The following is a 17,003-nucleotide window of genomic DNA, read 5'->3' as shown; positions in this document are numbered from 1 at the left end:
CACTCTCCCCTCAAACTCTGTTAACTGTGTTAAATAAAGGACAAAAGGGACATAAGTAGTGCTCACAAGCTGATTGTCAGAGACAGGACATGTCCACATCAAGTATAAATTCCAGACATCTCCATGTCACTACATATCCAGTCCCTGATTGGTCATCATGGCGCAACAAGACAAAAAAGTTCAGATTTTTCAACTTGGGGAAGAGGGCAATGCGACCCAACGCGATATTACGCCATAATACCATCGGGTATTGTGGCGGGTAAGACCATCACCTCCCGGGGGGAGGTGATAGTCTAGTGGGGGGGAGGTGATGGTCTAGTGGTTAAGGTGTTGGGCTTGAGTCCAGAAGATCATGGGTTCAAATCCCCACCTGACTGGAAAATCACTAAGGGCCCTTGGGCAAGGCCTTTAATCCCCTATTGCTCCCGGTGTGTAGTGAGCGCCTTGTATGGCAGCACCCTGACATCGGGGTGAATGTGAGGCATAATTGTAAAGCGCTTTGAGCGTCTGATACAGATGGAAAAGCGCTATATAAATGCAGTCCAATCGCTCAAAATCGCTTTATTCGCGATGCTTTATTTGCAGCCATCACATCGCATCGCGTGGCTTAAACTTTTGTGGCGCCCTTCCATAGAGTACATGGCAATCTCTCACCGCCACTGCTCGCGTGGCGTCCGGTGTGAACGCAGCATTAGGCTGGCCACAATAAAAGGCCACTCTAAAATGTGCAGTTTTGCTTTATTGGGGAGTGGGGACCAGTCAGTATCTGGTGTGTCCACCATTTGGCTCAAGCAGTGCAACACATCTCCTTCACACAGAGTTGATCAGGAGCCAAATGCCATCGAATGTGAGCATTTGCCAACTCAAGTTGGTTACGACAATGAACTGCAGTCAGGTCAAGACCCCGAAGAGGACAATGAGCATGCAGGTGAGCTTCCCTGGTTTCTGATAGGTTGTGTAGAAATTCTTTGGCAAACTGACTGTTGCAGCAGCTGTCCGGGTGGTTGGTCTCAGATGATCCTAGAGGTGAACATGTTGGATGTGGACGTCCTGGGCTGGTGTGGTTACACGTGGTCTGCAGTTGTGAGGCCGGTTGGATATACTGCCAAAATCTGTGAAACACCTTTGATGACGGCTTATGGTAGAGACATGAACATTCAATTCAAGAGTAATAGCTCTGGTGGACATTCATGCAGTTAGCATGCAAACTGCACGCTCACTCAAAACTTGCAGCATCTGTGTGCTGTGTGATAAAACTGAACATTTTAGAGTGGTCTTTTACTGTGGCAACCTGTAAGGAAAGCCACCAAGACACCCACACAACCCAGAAAAAGTCATAGGCTTCTGTGAATGCTTGGTCTTGTTGGATTTGTGAGAATCTACTGAATCTACTGGTACCCTGTTTCCCATGTAACAATAAGAAATATACTCAAAACCTGGATTCATCTTTTTAGTCACATAGCACTACTATTATTCTGAACACTACTGTATATATCCTTTTTTATTGAAAAATGAACCCAAGAAAAGCTGTCAGGTGTTGTGTATTTACCTAACACATACTGATGGCCTGCCAACACACAGCTTTGCGTGACTCAGAATCCGTGTTCTGTCTCCTTGTTGGACTGTTAATGCTGTGTCACTGCCTCTCAGCTTACACAAAAGCCAATCCCTCTCACATTGTCCAGGTGACTCACCACTAATCTGCAGCCCAGCCCTCAACAACCAGGTAGCTGTCCTCTGTCTTACTTAGTCTCCAGTATGTGCATGAACAACCTCACATGGAAACACACACACATGTCTTGCGGAAGGAATTAAGAGCGGGAAAGAAGTCTGACAGGAGAAGAAATTTTTCTTTCTGTCTATTAAAGAGGCTGCTTGAACAGCTGTTTACCATAAACAACCAGAGAGTGCTCAAAGTGCCAGTGGGGGCGCTGTTTTACCAAATTACAAATCAGATATTATAGAAATAACCTGTGCAAAACACTTTGGCAAATTTATAAATATAGTGAAAGTCCACTAAATATGTAATATTTATAAATAAATAAAATAGAGACAAAAGCATAATTTTATCACATTTGTATCACGCAAAATACAGTTGAGGCCATAAGTGTACATATACAACATTTAAATTCAACTTTTACCAAGTGCACATATTCTATTTTATCAAACAATATGTGTATTCATTAAATTCAGGTGAAATTTCTACTTTATTCCTATATCAAGATATTTTAAAATAATGCATTTATTTCATTTATTATTCACAACGCCATTTTGACATTTTGTGGGTGATCAGTTTCCAAACACCACAATGAATGGGTCTTTAAATGGCATGAGAGATCCCACAAGATTTGAGAAATTAGGTGAAATTACCTTTAACAGCTTCCCAATGGCTAACTGACATAATCATGAGTTAATTGGGAAAACACTGGCCATATTTATGCGCCTACCAGTGGAACCAGGCAGTGCTTCGTTGCATTTAAGAGCAGGAAAAAAGTCAATCTAAATCATTAACCTACAGCATCCAGATCAAAATTGTGGATCGCCACCAGTCAAGTTGCTCCATAGGAGCTATCTTTAAAAGATTCACTACAATTATTCTATAAGCTATTTCAAAAATATAAGAGGCGTGGTCCTGTACAGATCATTCAGAATAGAGGCCCAAATTAACTCCCAGGAATGAATTAATGTTTGGCCCAAAGGTCCACCAGAACCTCAGGATCACAACTAAGGAACTGTTGAAGGAGTTGGAGGCATCAGATAGAAATGTGGACATCATTCACCTTTAAATAGGCACTTCGTCATGATGACCTAAAAGGCTGTCAACCACAGAGGAAGCTAAAACTGACAGGAAAAAAAAAAAAAGCTCTGCCTTTGTCCTGGTGATGACTTATAAATTCTTGTTGTTTTTTTTTTTTTTATGTTGCCTTTACAGTCATGGCTTTGTCTGTCATTGACAGCCTTAGAGGTGAAGGTGTACTAGAGGTTAATGATGTCACATTTCCAGCTGATGCACAACAAAACAAACAACAAAAGTTTGGTTCTAGATTCTGATACTTTGTACAGCTGCAGGTGCTACCGTGAATCTTTTAGAAATTGATCCTAATGAGGAACCTGACTTCTAAAGTTTTGGTCCAGAAGCTACATACATGCTATATGAAATGTGCTATTGCACGCACCGACCACCGTGTGTGCTCACACTACCGGGGGCAGCGTTTATTTAAAAATGGCGGAGTTGTTTTGCTGGCGGATGACTATTTGAAGGAGCTAATTGACGGTGCTAATTCTTCTAACACACACACAAAAAACCAAAATCCACCACATCATAAGCCATCTGGAGGCATGAAGAGCTGTTAGGATGAAAAGCTGGACAAATTTCTAACGAGATTTTTCACTGGAGTGGGGGAAGCAGATGGCAGTCTGTGTACACGAAGACCGTGCACGGCATCATGGACTACATAATTAGGATTGTTTTGTTGTAAGTTGACTGAGAACAATTTAGGACTCCTATTTAAAGTTTGTGTTGGACTGTTAATGTCAAAGCACCACTGACACACCAAAATGTAAGTCCCATTTCTGTTGTTTATAAATTAATAAAATATCAAGTGACAAGGATCTGCTTTTGCCATTATATAAAACAAATAATGAATGTTTTTTTCATTCTTTCAGTGGATCGAGTATTTCATGAGGTGAAAGATGGAATGTACCATTCAACGAGGTAAAGCTCATAAATATTCACTGTTTGTATAATATAGGCAGGTGTGAACATATGTAAATGTACATGTAAACGTATATGTAAAATATGGCCAAAGCTGGATGTACACAAATGCCTCCTGAGCAGCAGAGGCAATAATGAAGATGAGCTTTGGCCTGTCTGCGTTTGCTTTCTCATGTCCACTGATCTGCGTATTGTTGATTGTGTCTACAGACCACAAAAACAGTACTGATAGAGATGCAAGGTGCTCCTCTTTGACCCCGTGGGATTCACAATAGAGGCAACATTGCTGGCATTCCTGTGGCGACCTGCAGACGCCAAAGCTTGGCCTCCAAAACAAGTGGAATTCCCAGTTCTGGGTATGTCCACACAGAATCAGAGGATAAATGCACAGTTTGGATCCAAAACTATAATGTATGCAATGACAATACAGTAGTGTTCAGAATAATAGTAGTGCTATGTGACTAAAAAGATTAATCCAGGTTTTGAGTATATTTCTTATTGTTACATGGGAAACAAGGTACCAGTAGATTCAGTAGATTCTTACAAATCCAACAAGACCAAGCATTCATGATATGCACACTCTTAAGGCTATGAAATTGGGCTATTAGTAAAAAAAGTAGAAAAGGGGGTGTTCACAATAATAGTAGTGTGACATTCAGTCAGTGAGTTCGTCAATTTTGTGGAACAAACAGGTGTGAATCAGGTGTCCCCTATTTAAGGATGAAGCCAGCACCTGTTGAACATGCTTTTCTCTTTGAAAGCCTGAGGAAAATGGGACGTTCAAGACATTGTTCAGAAGAACAGCGTAGTTTGAATAAAAAGTTGATTGGAGAGGGGAAAACTTATACGCAGGTGCAAAGAATTATAGGCTGTTCATCTACAATGATCTCCAATGCTTTAAAATGGACAAAAACCAGAGATGCATGGAAGAAAATGGAAAACAACCATCAAAATGGATAGAAGAATAACCAGAATGGCAAAGGCTCACCCACTGATCAGCTCCAGGATGATCAAAGACAGTCTGGAGTTACCTGTAAGTGCTGTGACAGTTAGAAGACGCCTGTGTGAAGCTAATTTATTGGCAAGAATCCCCCACAAAGTCCCTCTGTTAAATAAAAGACATGTGCAGAAGAGGTTACAATTTGCCAAAGAACACATCAACTGGCCTAAAGAGAAATGGAGGAATATTTTGTGGACTGATGAGAGTAAAATTGTTCTTTATGGGTCCAAGGACCGCAGACAGTTTGTGAGACGACCCCCAAACTCTGAATTCAAGCCACAGTTCACAGTGAAGACAGTGAAGCATGGTGGTGCAAGCATCATGATATGGGCATGTTTCTCCTACTATGGTGTTGGGCCTATATATCACATACCAGGTATCATGGATCAGTTTGGATATGTCAAAATACTTGAAGAGGTCATGTTGTCTTATGCTGAAGAGGACATGCCCTTGAAATGGGTGTTTCAACAAGACAATGACCCCAAGCACACTAGTAAACCAGCAAAATCTTGGTTCCAAACCAACAAAATTAATGCTTCATAGATGTGAAGAAATCATGAAAAACTGTGGTTATACAACTAAATACTAGTTTAGTGATTCACAGGATTGATAAAAAAAGCAGTTTGAACATAATAGTTTTGAGTTTGTAGCGTCAACAGCAGATGCTACTATTATTGTGAACACCCCCTTTTCTACTTTGTTTTTACTAATAGTCCAATTTCATAGCCTTAAGAGTGTGCATATCATGAATGCTTGGTCTTGTTGGATTTGTGAGAATCTACTGAATCTACTGGTACCTTGTTTCCCATGTAACAATAAGAAATATACTCAAAACCTGGATTAATCTTTTTAGTCACATAGCACTACTATTATTCTGAACACTACTGTATATCACCAGATATGACAGAGCACACATGACAAGTGGATAAATCAAACACACACACACACAAAATGTCAAATGGATGTTACAAAAAATGACAATTGAACCCAGTGGCCTCACAAGATAAAATTTGACAATGCACTGAATGCACTCCGAGTCAGTCATAGGAGTTCCTCTTTTTTCCCAGTGTAGTGAAGATTATAGGGCCACATTTTGTAGCTCCAACAAAATCCCACAAATGTCATCAAACAGCTTGCTGCAAAATACTCTGAGTATTTTGTGGGTTTAGAAGAGCCAAACACTCATCTTCCAACATCCAATGTTTAGTTCAAAATTCAGCCTTGCTGTGGGATATGCTGCGGACCAGAGCATGGCCTGTGGGAAACTAAAGTTTTTAGACCAAAGGAGCAGTTGTATTAAGATGTCAGGACACTTCTAAAGATGCGAAATAAAAGAGAACAGGCCGGTGCGCACGTCCTTGAACAACGCCCTCAGTGTACTCTTCAAGAAGCGAGTTATTTTATTTCCCTTTGTGCTGCTAGAGGGTGCTGAGTGATTGCCACGCTTCTGAAACACCACAGCACATTCACAACGCTGGTGAAGAAGCTCAACGTTAGCACAGACAAGAACTGCCACTACTTTATTTAGCAATGCAAAGAATGCAAGGAAGGAACCATACACCCTGAGGCCAAAGGCCGAAACAGTGAGCGTAGTCTCTGGAGCTGGTGCTGGAGTTGGATGCAGCTCGGCACAGCAGACAGGGGGGCGGTGTGAGTGGCCCGCTGTGGCGCTTACCGAGCCCGCTGACTCAGTAAGCGCATCGGAGGCAGTGAGAGCAATCACCGTGCCGTGACCGGCCCGCCTGAAGTAAGTTAGGAAGTTACGTTCTAAAAATAACCCGCGATAGGCGAAATCCATGAAGTAGTCAGCGTTATTTTTTACAATTATTATAGACGTTTTAAGGCTGTAAAACCCCTCACTACACAGTTTATACACTTTTCTCAAACAGGCATTAGCATTTTCTCACGTTTCTCTCGTGTGTAAACACTCTCAAAGTTAGTAGAAAAAAATAGAACGTTTTCCTATAAATAATTATGATGGCTTTTAGAACTAACAAATTTAATTTTAACGATCAACCTACGAGGTTGGACACGTAAGAAATTATTAATAGTGACTCACCAGTATTTCACAGTTCCTCTGACCATGCCTCTTTGTCGTGGCGCCGCTCCGCTGTCAGGATTGGGTAATTACTGAGGTGGTATGAAAAATATTACCCGTCTGCGAAAAGGGTGTATTGCTATTTATTCTTTAGTGTTTTATCCAATCATATTCAAATCAAATCAATCAAATCAATTTTATTTATATAGCGCTAAATCACAACAAACAGTTACCCCAAGGCACTTTATATTGTAAGGCAAAGCCATACAATAATTACGGAAAAACCCCAACGGTCAAAACGACCCCTTGTGAGCAAGCACTTGGCGACAGTGGGAAGGAAAAACTCCCTTTTAACAGGAAGAAACCTCCAGCAGAACCAGGCTCAGGGAGGGGCAGTCTTCTGCTGGGACTGGTTGGGGCTGAGGGAGAGAATCAGGCAAAAATCATGCTGTGGAAGACAGCAGAGATCAATCACTAATGATTAAATGCAGAGTGGTGCATACAGAGCAAAAAGAGAAAGAAACACCTGCAGTCTGAGAGCGAAGCGCTCTATTGGGGTGATATGGTACTATCAGGTCCCTAAGATAAGATGGGACCTGATTATTCAAAACCTTATAAGTAAGAAGAAGAATTTTAAATTCTATTCTAGAATTAACAGGAAGCCAATGAAGAGAGGCCAATATGGGTGAGATATGCTCTCTCCTTCTAGTCCCTGTCAGTACTCTAGCTGCAACATTTTGAATTAACTGAAGGCTTTTCAGGGAACTTTTAGGACAACCTGATAATAATGAATTACAATAGTCCAGCCTAGAGGAAATAAATGCATGAATTAGTTTTTCAGCATCACTCTGAGACAAGACCTTTCTAATTTTAGAGATATTGCGCAAATGCAAAAAAGCAGTCCTACATATTTGTTTAATATGCGCATTGAATGACATATCCTGATCAAAAATGACTCCAAGATTTCTCACAGTATTACTAGAGGTCAGGGTAATGCCATCCAGAGTAAGGATCTGGTTAGACACCATGTTTCTAAGATTTGTGGGGCCAAGTACAATGACTTCAGTTTTATCTGAGTTTAAAAGCAGGAAATTAGAGGTCATCCATGTCTTTATGTCTGTAAGACAATCCTGCAGTTTAGCTAATTGGTGTGTGTCCTCTGGCTTCATGGATAGATAAAGCTGGGTATCATCTGCGTAACAATGAAAATTTAAGCAATGCTGTCTAATAATACTGCCTAAGGGAAACATGTATAAAGTGAATAAAATTGGTCCTAGCACAGAACCTTGTGGAACTCATTAATTAACCTTAGTCTGTGAAGAAGATTCCCCATTTTCATGAACAAATTGTAATCTATTAGATAAATATGATTCAAACCAACGCAGCGCAGTGCCTTTAATACCTATGGCATGCTCTAATCTCTGTAATAAAATTTTATGGTCAACAGTATCAAAAGCAGCACTGAGGTCTATACTGGTGTATCATTTATAGGTATATGATAACAGGAATAACCCGGTTGCGCACTGCCATGTAAACACCTGCAAAAACCTGAATATGCTCATATTCTGGTTTTTAAAAACCCAAATAAGACCCCTGGGTTACTCCTTTTCTAACCCGAATATCAGGTCATATAAATGCGCATCGGGATATCCCCATAGAAAGGAACATTGTTTTGTGTTCTACGTATGTCCTATCTGCAAGGAATCTTGGTCTTTTGAGTACGGCAACTACTTGTATGCGGCGCGCGCAACCCACCGGACACCACAGAAGCAGAGGTAAACAGCGCATTGTGTTCTGCGTCCTTATCAGGCGGGCCGGTCACAGCACCAGTCACCGCAATTGCTCTGCCTCCGATGCGTTTACTGAGTCTGCGGACTCAGTAAATGCCGCAGCGGGCCACCCACACCGCCCCCCCTCTCTGCTGTGTGGAGCTGTGCCAACTGTGGCAACAGGTCCAGAGACTACGCTTGCTGTTTTGATGCGGAGGCAGCCTGCAAGGATAGATTTCTTGCAAAAAAAATCCAAAGCGCCGGAGGGTCTCGGTATACCACAGCCGCAGAGCTCCGTGGCCATGACTTGGATTCTTTGCGGGTCCCGCATCCGTAGCCCTGGAGGCAGTGAGTGAAGGGACAGCACGCGCATTGTGTTCTGCTTGTGTCTATTTATAATCTTCTCGCCCAGAAGAAAAAGAGAGTGTTTACACAGGAGAGAAAAGTGAGAACATGTTAATGTCTGTTTGAAAAAAGTGTATAAAGTGTGTAGTGAGGGGTTTTACACGAAGCAGGATTTGCACAAACGCCAGACCAAATCAAGCACCGGTAGAAGACGTGCATCGCTGTTTAGATGGGGATATTCCAAATGATACCAATGACCATGTATACAGGAGTAACTGTCTGCTTAAGCATGTAAACGGGTTATTCCTAATGATTCAGAAACCGGAATATTTACCTTAACCCAAATATTAACGGCATGTAAATGTAGTCACTCTCAAATATGAATATTGTCCAAAAACCTCTTTTTTTATTCGGACGCTTGGTAGATCTCAAAAAAATTTTTAGTTTATTGCGGTCAAAACATGTGTTCACAACTTCAGTCGAATACAGATTTTGCATGCATCGCCTTCATTACTGTGTGAACGATTCTTTGCGTCAGTTTGGCGCAGACAGATGTGACATGCATCATGTTGAAAGTTAAATTTGCTGAACTTTGTGCAAATATGGTGGCCTTTGTACATACCGCCACTAATGTTAATAGCACACAGGTTGTAAATTCCAGAATTGCATAACAGCAAACTAAGTTTCAGTCATGACAGAAAAAAAAAAAACCTGCCCACAAACAACAACAACAACAAAACCCCAAAACAAACAAACCTGAATGGGGAAATGTTGATGTTGGCTGTAAATGCAGCTGTTCTAACGCTGAGTGAATGACATAACCAATGGTAGCAATGTTTAGCGATTAGGGGGACAGAAGGCAGTATAGCGCCACCAACAGCTGTGGAGTGGTAAAAATATGCACAGATCAGTGCTTCAGGACAACTCTGTGAATGTCCTTGAGTGGCCCAGCCAGAGCCCAGTTCTGAATCTGATTGAACATCTCTGGAGAGATCTGAAAATGGCTCCAACCTGATGGAGCTTGAGAGGTGCTGCAAAGAGGAATGAACAAAACTGCCCAAAGATAGGTGCACCAACCTTGTGGCATCATATTCAAGAAGACTTGAGGCTGTAATTGCTGTCAAAGGTGTATCAACATGCTGGCATTGTGGGCAGCATGGTGGCTTAGTGGTTAGCACTGTTGCCTCACAGCAAGAAGGTCATGCGATTGATTCGCACCTGTAGCCTTTTTTTGTGAAGTTTGCATGTTCTCCCCATGTATGGATTTCCCTCCGGGTGCTCTGGCTTCCTCCCACATCTAAAAGACATACAGGTTTGGTGGACTGGAAACTTTATATTTGTCCAGGTCTCCTTTGTAAAAGAGATCTTGATTTCAATGGGACTAACCTGGTTAAACAAAGGTTAAAATTTTTTTTAAGAAATTTGCAAAAATTTATTCCCAGAGACATAAACATCACTCCCACGACAAGTGGACCTCTCTGCAATTAAGTTAAACACACGTTCATCACACACAGACACATTTTTTCCAAGAAGACATTCAAAGCATGGAGTTCAGTGTTGATCCAGGACCATCACAAACCCAAACACTCAAACGTCTCACTCAGCTGAAGTCAAGGCAGTTGGTCTCCACAACACAACACCACTCCAATACACAATCAATGCAAACACTGCAACAGAGGAGAAGCCAAAACAAATTATGTGTATAAAATTCTTCTTCTTACTTATAAGGTTTTGAATAATCAGGTCCCATCTTATCTTAGGGACCTCGTAGTACCATATCACCCCAATAGAGCACTTCGCTCTCAGACTGCAGGCTTACTTGTAGTTCCTAGGGTTTGTAAGAGTAGAATGGGAGGCAGAGCCTTCAGCTTTCAGGCTCCTCTCCTGTGGAACCAGCTCCCAATTCAGATCAGGGAGACAGACACCCTCTCTACTTTTAAGATTAGGCTTAAAACTTTCCTTTTTGCTAAAGCTTATAGTTAGGGCTGGATCAGGTGACCCTGAACCATCCCTTAGTTATGCTGCTATAGACGTAGACTGCTGGGGGGTTCCCATGATGCACTGTTTCTTTCTCTTTTTGCTCTGTATGCACCACTCTGCATTTAATCATTAGTGATCGATCTCTGCTCCCCTCCACAGCATGTCTTTTTCCTGGTTCTCTCCCTCAGCCCCAACCAGTCCCAGCAGAAGACTGCCCCTCCCTGAGCCTGGTTCTGCTGGAGGTTTCTTCCTGTTAAAAGGGAGTTTTTCCTTCCCACTGTAGCCAAGTGCTTGCTCACAGGGGGTCGTTTTGACCGTTGGGGTTTTACATAATTATTGTATGGCCTTGCCTTACAATATAAAGCGCCTTGGGGCAACTGTTTGTTGTGATTTGGCGCTATATAAAAAAAATTGATTGATTGATTGATATGCAAACACACGATCATCCGTCCGTCTTCTATACCCACATACTCCAATTAAGGGTCATGGAGGGACTGGGGTCTTTGGGGCATGAGGCAGGGTACACCCTGAATATATTGACAAACAAACACATTCACACCTACAGACAATTTTACGTTTTCATTCCACCTAACATGCATGTCTTTGGATGTGGGAGGAAGCCGGAGCAGCCAAAGGGAACCCACAGAAACATGGGAAGAACATGCAAACTCCACACAGAAAGGCCACAGGTGGAAATTGAACCCACGACCTTCTTGCTGTGAGGCAACAGTGCTAACCACTAAGCCACCGTGCTGCCTAAACACAACCATTTATTTGGAAAGCTTTATAAATAAATATCTAAATTTATGTTGAGATATTCTGTATTTGTTTCACACACCAATTACTTGTGACATCTATTCTAGCATAACTTCATTCCAAGCTTTGACCCATGAGTTGTCTGAGATGTACTTAGAGATTTGTGGTATTCCAAAACATTTTCATGACTCTTTACTACTGAGACATGCAATCAGGTTCAGCAATTCAGCTTGTATCTGTGATTATATACGTCATCCTGATGTGAATAATTCTGGGATATTCCCTTCCTAATGTTGTCCTCTCCGCATGTAATGATCCACATCAAATGATTCCTCTGGATCCTGTGGGCAGACATGAGTTTTAAATGCCTCATAATTATCAGGTTATTGTGACAAACTAAACAGAGTTGGGCACAAGTGTTTGTAAAAACAAGGACTTGTAGCTGAAGGTCTGGAGCGTGTGATTGCAGCCATTCTTGGCTTTGAATTTCAGTGGCTAGCTCTTGTTGTCAGCAGATCTTTCATTGACTTTTTTTATTATGAAGTAAATAATCAACTTTTATACTCAGCAAGACATAAAAAAGAAGCCGTGACATGCATTTCCTCTCAGTGCCAGAGCAGAACAAAGTGTGCATCAGTGTGCACACTGAAGGAGGATGTGAAAGCTGGTTGACCAACACTGACGCAGACTGTGGACCACCTTCTGGGCTTCGCGGGATTTTGCACCATTGTTATTGGAAACTGGAATTAAATACGTGCTGTATAAAACAGTACTTTTCTGTGTCATGATTTGCATCATGTGATGGAGTGATGGTGCAGTGTAGGCATGAGGAACTGAAAATCAATGTCGCATGTGTGCACAGCAGGTTATTTGTTGTTGCTGTTGTTTATGTTTGTTTGTTTTGTTTTTTTTCAACCCACCATTTATATCATAATTACTGATTCATTTTTTGTATGGAGTCATGCAATGCAGTGCGTGTAGTAGTGAAGAAATGTGATCATGAATCATCTGAAATTTCACAAAATAGTACATTCCAATTAGGAAATAGCAGCACAAGACAGTCATCTTAAAAAGAATAAAAAAATTCCAGGCTACACTTATTCATCTGGATTTACATGATTCAGTTCATTCCAACGTTTCCAAGATGAGCTGCAGTAACTTGTGTTGTGAATGATCAAGAAACATTCTGTACATATGTGATGTATTATTATTATTATTACAAATTTTTAAAATATTTAAGTGCTGTCTATAAAAACTGACATTGGCATTTTAATGGCATTTAATCCAGCCAGATGCAACCTTTTCACATTTCATGAAAGTAGTATGAGTTGGATTGCCTATTTTTCAGTTTCGTAAACCCAAAATTTCAAATTAATTAAAAAGACTCAAAGTTTTAAGAATATGTTCTACTTACTTAAATATTTTAAGTTTGTGTAATATGGTCTTGTTTTTTGAGTAAATTAAACTCAGATTTTTTTTACTGACTTGAACTAATTGTATATTAAGTAAGCAAAACATCAAAGCATAATTTAAGCACAACTTAAAATAATTAAGTAATTATACATATTAAAATATTTGAGTTGACTTAAACACTTTAACAGCGGTGGTGGCCAAGTGGTTAGTGTGCTTGGTGTTGGTGCAGAAGGTTCCTGCTTCAAATCCCACCCCTGCCACATTTCTCCATTTCATGTGGGGTTGTGCCAGCTCAACATGGTGGTGTTCAACTGTGGTGATCCAATAAAGGAGCAGCTGAAGGGACTTACTTTTACTTAATAAACACTTTAATATAATTGTAATCATGAGGTACAAGTAGCATTAATTGAAACTTTTAAATTCTGGGAACAACTGGCTTTTAACTGAACTCAAAAATTTTGGGGCAATTGACCGACTCAATATTTTTGAGTTCTGGTAACTTGTTTACAGTGTAGCTAGCTAGATAGACAGATTCCATCCCCTAAAGCAAGTTCACATAACTCAAAAACAATAATGTCATCATCTTGTAACTTGCCAAAGTAAATGGGCTTAAGAATAAGAAAGGACTTTATTAATCCCAAAAGAAATAGTTATAAAAAGGACAAACTCATGAAACTCTGGTGCATCTATGGTTAGAAGATGCTGGACTGTTGTTGGATTAGGAGCAGGTGTGGTAATCAGAGAATTAAATTGTTACTTCCTGATTGTTTCACAGCAGTTATGTTCCAGGACTCAAGTAACATGGTCACACACCCACACAATACAGTGGAAAGTTTTTTTTTTTTAAATGATTTGGATCACAAAACAAAAAGAGAGCGAGGAAGGCAGCCAAGCCAGGTAAGCAGTGAATGAGGACCATGAGCTATAGAGCATTTCCATACAGTAATGTACTAAAATCATAGAAGGAAACTTTTAATATCTGATGAATTCATAGCAGTACACTATAAAAAAGTCTTTGAAATGAACAGTGAAATTACAATATAAAAAAACTGTGAAAAGAAAATCAATGGAGTAATACACTCAACAAAAATATAGACGCAACACTTTTGGTTTTGCTCCCATTTTGTATGAGATGAACTCAAAGATGTAAAACTTTTTCCACATACACAATATCACCATTTCCCTCAAATATTGTTCACAAACCAGTCGAAATCTGTGATAGTGAGCACTTCTCCTTTGCTGAGATAATCCATCCCACCTCACAGGTGTGCCATATCAAGATGCTGATTAGACACCATGATTAGTGCACAGGTGTGCCTTAGACTGCCCACAATAAAAGGCCACTCTGAAAGGTGCAGTTTTGTTTTATTTGGGGGGGATACCAGTCAGTATCTGGTGTGACCACCATTTGCCTCATGCAGTGCAACACATCTCCTTCACATAGAGTTGATCAGGTTGTCAACTGTGGCCTGTGGAATGTTGGTCCACTCCTCTTCAATGGCTGTGCGAATTTGCTGGATATTGGCAGGAACTGGTACACGCTGTCATATACGCCGGTCCAGAGCATCCCAAACATGCTCAATGGGTGACATGTCCGGTGAGTATGCCGGCCATGCAAGAACTGGGACATTTTCAGCTTCCAAGAATTGTGTACAGATCCTTGCAACATGGGGCCGTGCATTATCCTGCTGCAACATGAGGTGATGTTCTTGGATGTATGGCACAACAATGGACCTCAAGATCTCGTCACGGTATCTCTGTGCATTCAAAATGCCATCAATAAAATGCACCTGTGTTCTTCGTCCATAACAGACGCCTGCCCATACCATAACCCCACCGCCACCATGGGCCACTCGATCCACAACATTGACATCAGAAAACCGCTCACCCACACGACGCCACACACGCTGTCTGCCATCTGCCCTGAACAGTGTGAACCGGGATTCATCCGTGAAGAGGACACCTCTCCAACGTGCCAAACGCCAGCGAATGTGAGCATTTGCCCACTCAAGACGAACTGGAGTCAGGTCGAGACCCCGATGAGGATGACGAGCATGCAGATGAGCTTCCCTGAGACGGTTTCTGACAGTTTGTGCAGAAATTCTTTGCTTATGCAAACCGATTGTTTCAGCAGCTGTCCGAGTGGCTGGTCTCAGACGATCTTGGAGGTGAACATGCTGGATGTGGAGGTCCTGGGCTGGTGTGGTTACACGTGGTCTGCGGTTGTGAGGCTGGTTGGATGTACTGCCAAATTCTCTGAAACGCCTTTGGAGACGGCTTATGGTAGAGAAATGAACATTCAATACACGAGCAACAGCTCTGGTTGACATTCCTGCTGTCAGCATGCCAATTGCACGCTCCCTCAAATCTTGCGACATCTGTGGCATTGTGCTGTGTGATAAAACTGCACCTTTCAGAGTGGCCTTTTATTGTGAGCAGTCTAAGGCACACCTGTGCACTAATCATGGTGTCTAATCAGCATCTTGATATGGCACACCTGTCAGGTGGGATGGATTATCTCAGCAAAGGAGAAGTGCTCACTATTACAGATTTAGACTGGTTTGTGAACAATATTTGAGGGAAATGGTGATATTGTGTATGTGGAAAAAGTTTTAGATCTTTGAGTTCATCTCATACAAAATGGGAGCAAAACCAAAAGTGTTGCGTTTATATTTTTGTTGAGTGTATTTCATTTACGGCAATAATGTGTAAAATTCATTCATCTTCTACCGCTTCGTCCAATTAAGGGTCGCGGTGGGCTGGAGCCTATCCCAGCAGTCATAGAGCGCGAGGCGGGGTACACCCAGGACAGGATGCCAGTCTGTCGCAGGGTCACAAACAGACAAACAAACACAGACACACACACACCTACAGACAATTTTTTAAAGATTACAGTCCACCTAACCCACATTCTTTGGATGTGGGAGGAAACTGGAGCACCCGGAGGAAAACCACGCAAACACGGGGAGAACATGCAAACTCCACACAGAAAGGCCACGGAACTGAACCTACAACCTTCTCGCTGTGAGGCAACAGTGCTAACTACTAAGCCACCGTGCTGCCCATAATGTGTAAAATGTGAAACGAAATTGAACTGTGAATTTAACAGTACAAATATGTTAAAATCATCATATACCATGATAGAATTTACAAATGACTGTAGTTTAAACACAGAAAACCCGTAATACCAAAATTTGTATGTTTGATTTTACACATGAGAATTTTCATAAATGCAGTAAAATACTGATAAATAAGGGTATGAAAAAGGAGGTGTTGTGTCTCTGTCTACATTTTGAGAATAATTAAACATAAGGTGACCATTTTGCAGAAATTTTATCTTCTAAATAGACAAAATTACAACAGGTTTTCACTGTCAAATTTACATATTTTATGTAAAACTATTTACATATTTAACATAATTTTTACAGAATTCTCCGGGTAACCACAGCTGCTAGAATTTTTCTGTAAAAACAAGGGAATTTTTTTTACAGTGTAATATTGTAAAATTCAAATAACACAGTCATATCACCGTCATTGTGGAAAGAGGTTTTGTATGAAATTAGTTGAGAAAGAAAAACGGAGCGACAGATATGGTCTATTTCAACACAGAAATGTATAAAATCAAAGAAATAAAAAAATGTTTATGATTGCTTATATTATAAAACTCAAATCAAGTACACACAACCCTGCAGAAAAGATTTTGTATGAATGGAACTGAAGCAGGCATTTTTTTTCCTCTCTCTCTGAACATGTGGTTTTGAGGTTACATGCAGGGTGTGTCTGTTTCTTTCATTTTCAAAACATAGGGCTGGTGGTCCCGAGGCCACTGCTGCTTGTCTCTGTAACATTTCTAAAAAGAACATATTAAAATTTAACTTACTGACATACTTTTAAAAAGCACATTTATACAGAAGTGCATATTAAGATGCTTAAGATTTTTGCACGGTACTGTACTTCTTAAGACCCCCGTAGATGTGGTCCACAGCC

The 17,003-nt window shown here is 41.0% G+C and overlaps 1 protein-coding gene and 1 long non-coding RNA gene across 2 annotated transcripts in view; both read right to left on the bottom strand.

Moving 5' to 3' along the window:
- Window positions 1-17,003, bottom strand: part of LOC117518003 (vacuole membrane protein 1-like) — a 256,471-nt gene that overhangs the window by 156,416 nt on the left and 83,052 nt on the right. The gene's annotated exons all lie outside the window — the stretch shown is intronic.
- On the bottom strand, window positions 858-15,141 carry LOC117517868. The gene is made up of 4 exons (XR_004562873.1): window positions 15,104-15,141; window positions 11,060-11,064; window positions 6,870-6,873; window positions 858-938 (listed from the first exon to the last, which is right to left on the bottom strand). It is a non-coding gene; the product is annotated as an uncharacterized LOC117517868 (long non-coding RNA).

The sequence above is a fragment of the Thalassophryne amazonica genome, chromosome 9, assembly GCF_902500255.1.
Source record: "Thalassophryne amazonica chromosome 9, fThaAma1.1, whole genome shotgun sequence".
Taxonomy (NCBI): Eukaryota; Metazoa; Chordata; class Actinopteri; order Batrachoidiformes; family Batrachoididae; genus Thalassophryne; species Thalassophryne amazonica.
Note: the sequence above shows the minus strand (reverse complement) of the source record. Positions and strands in the feature narration are given on the sequence as shown.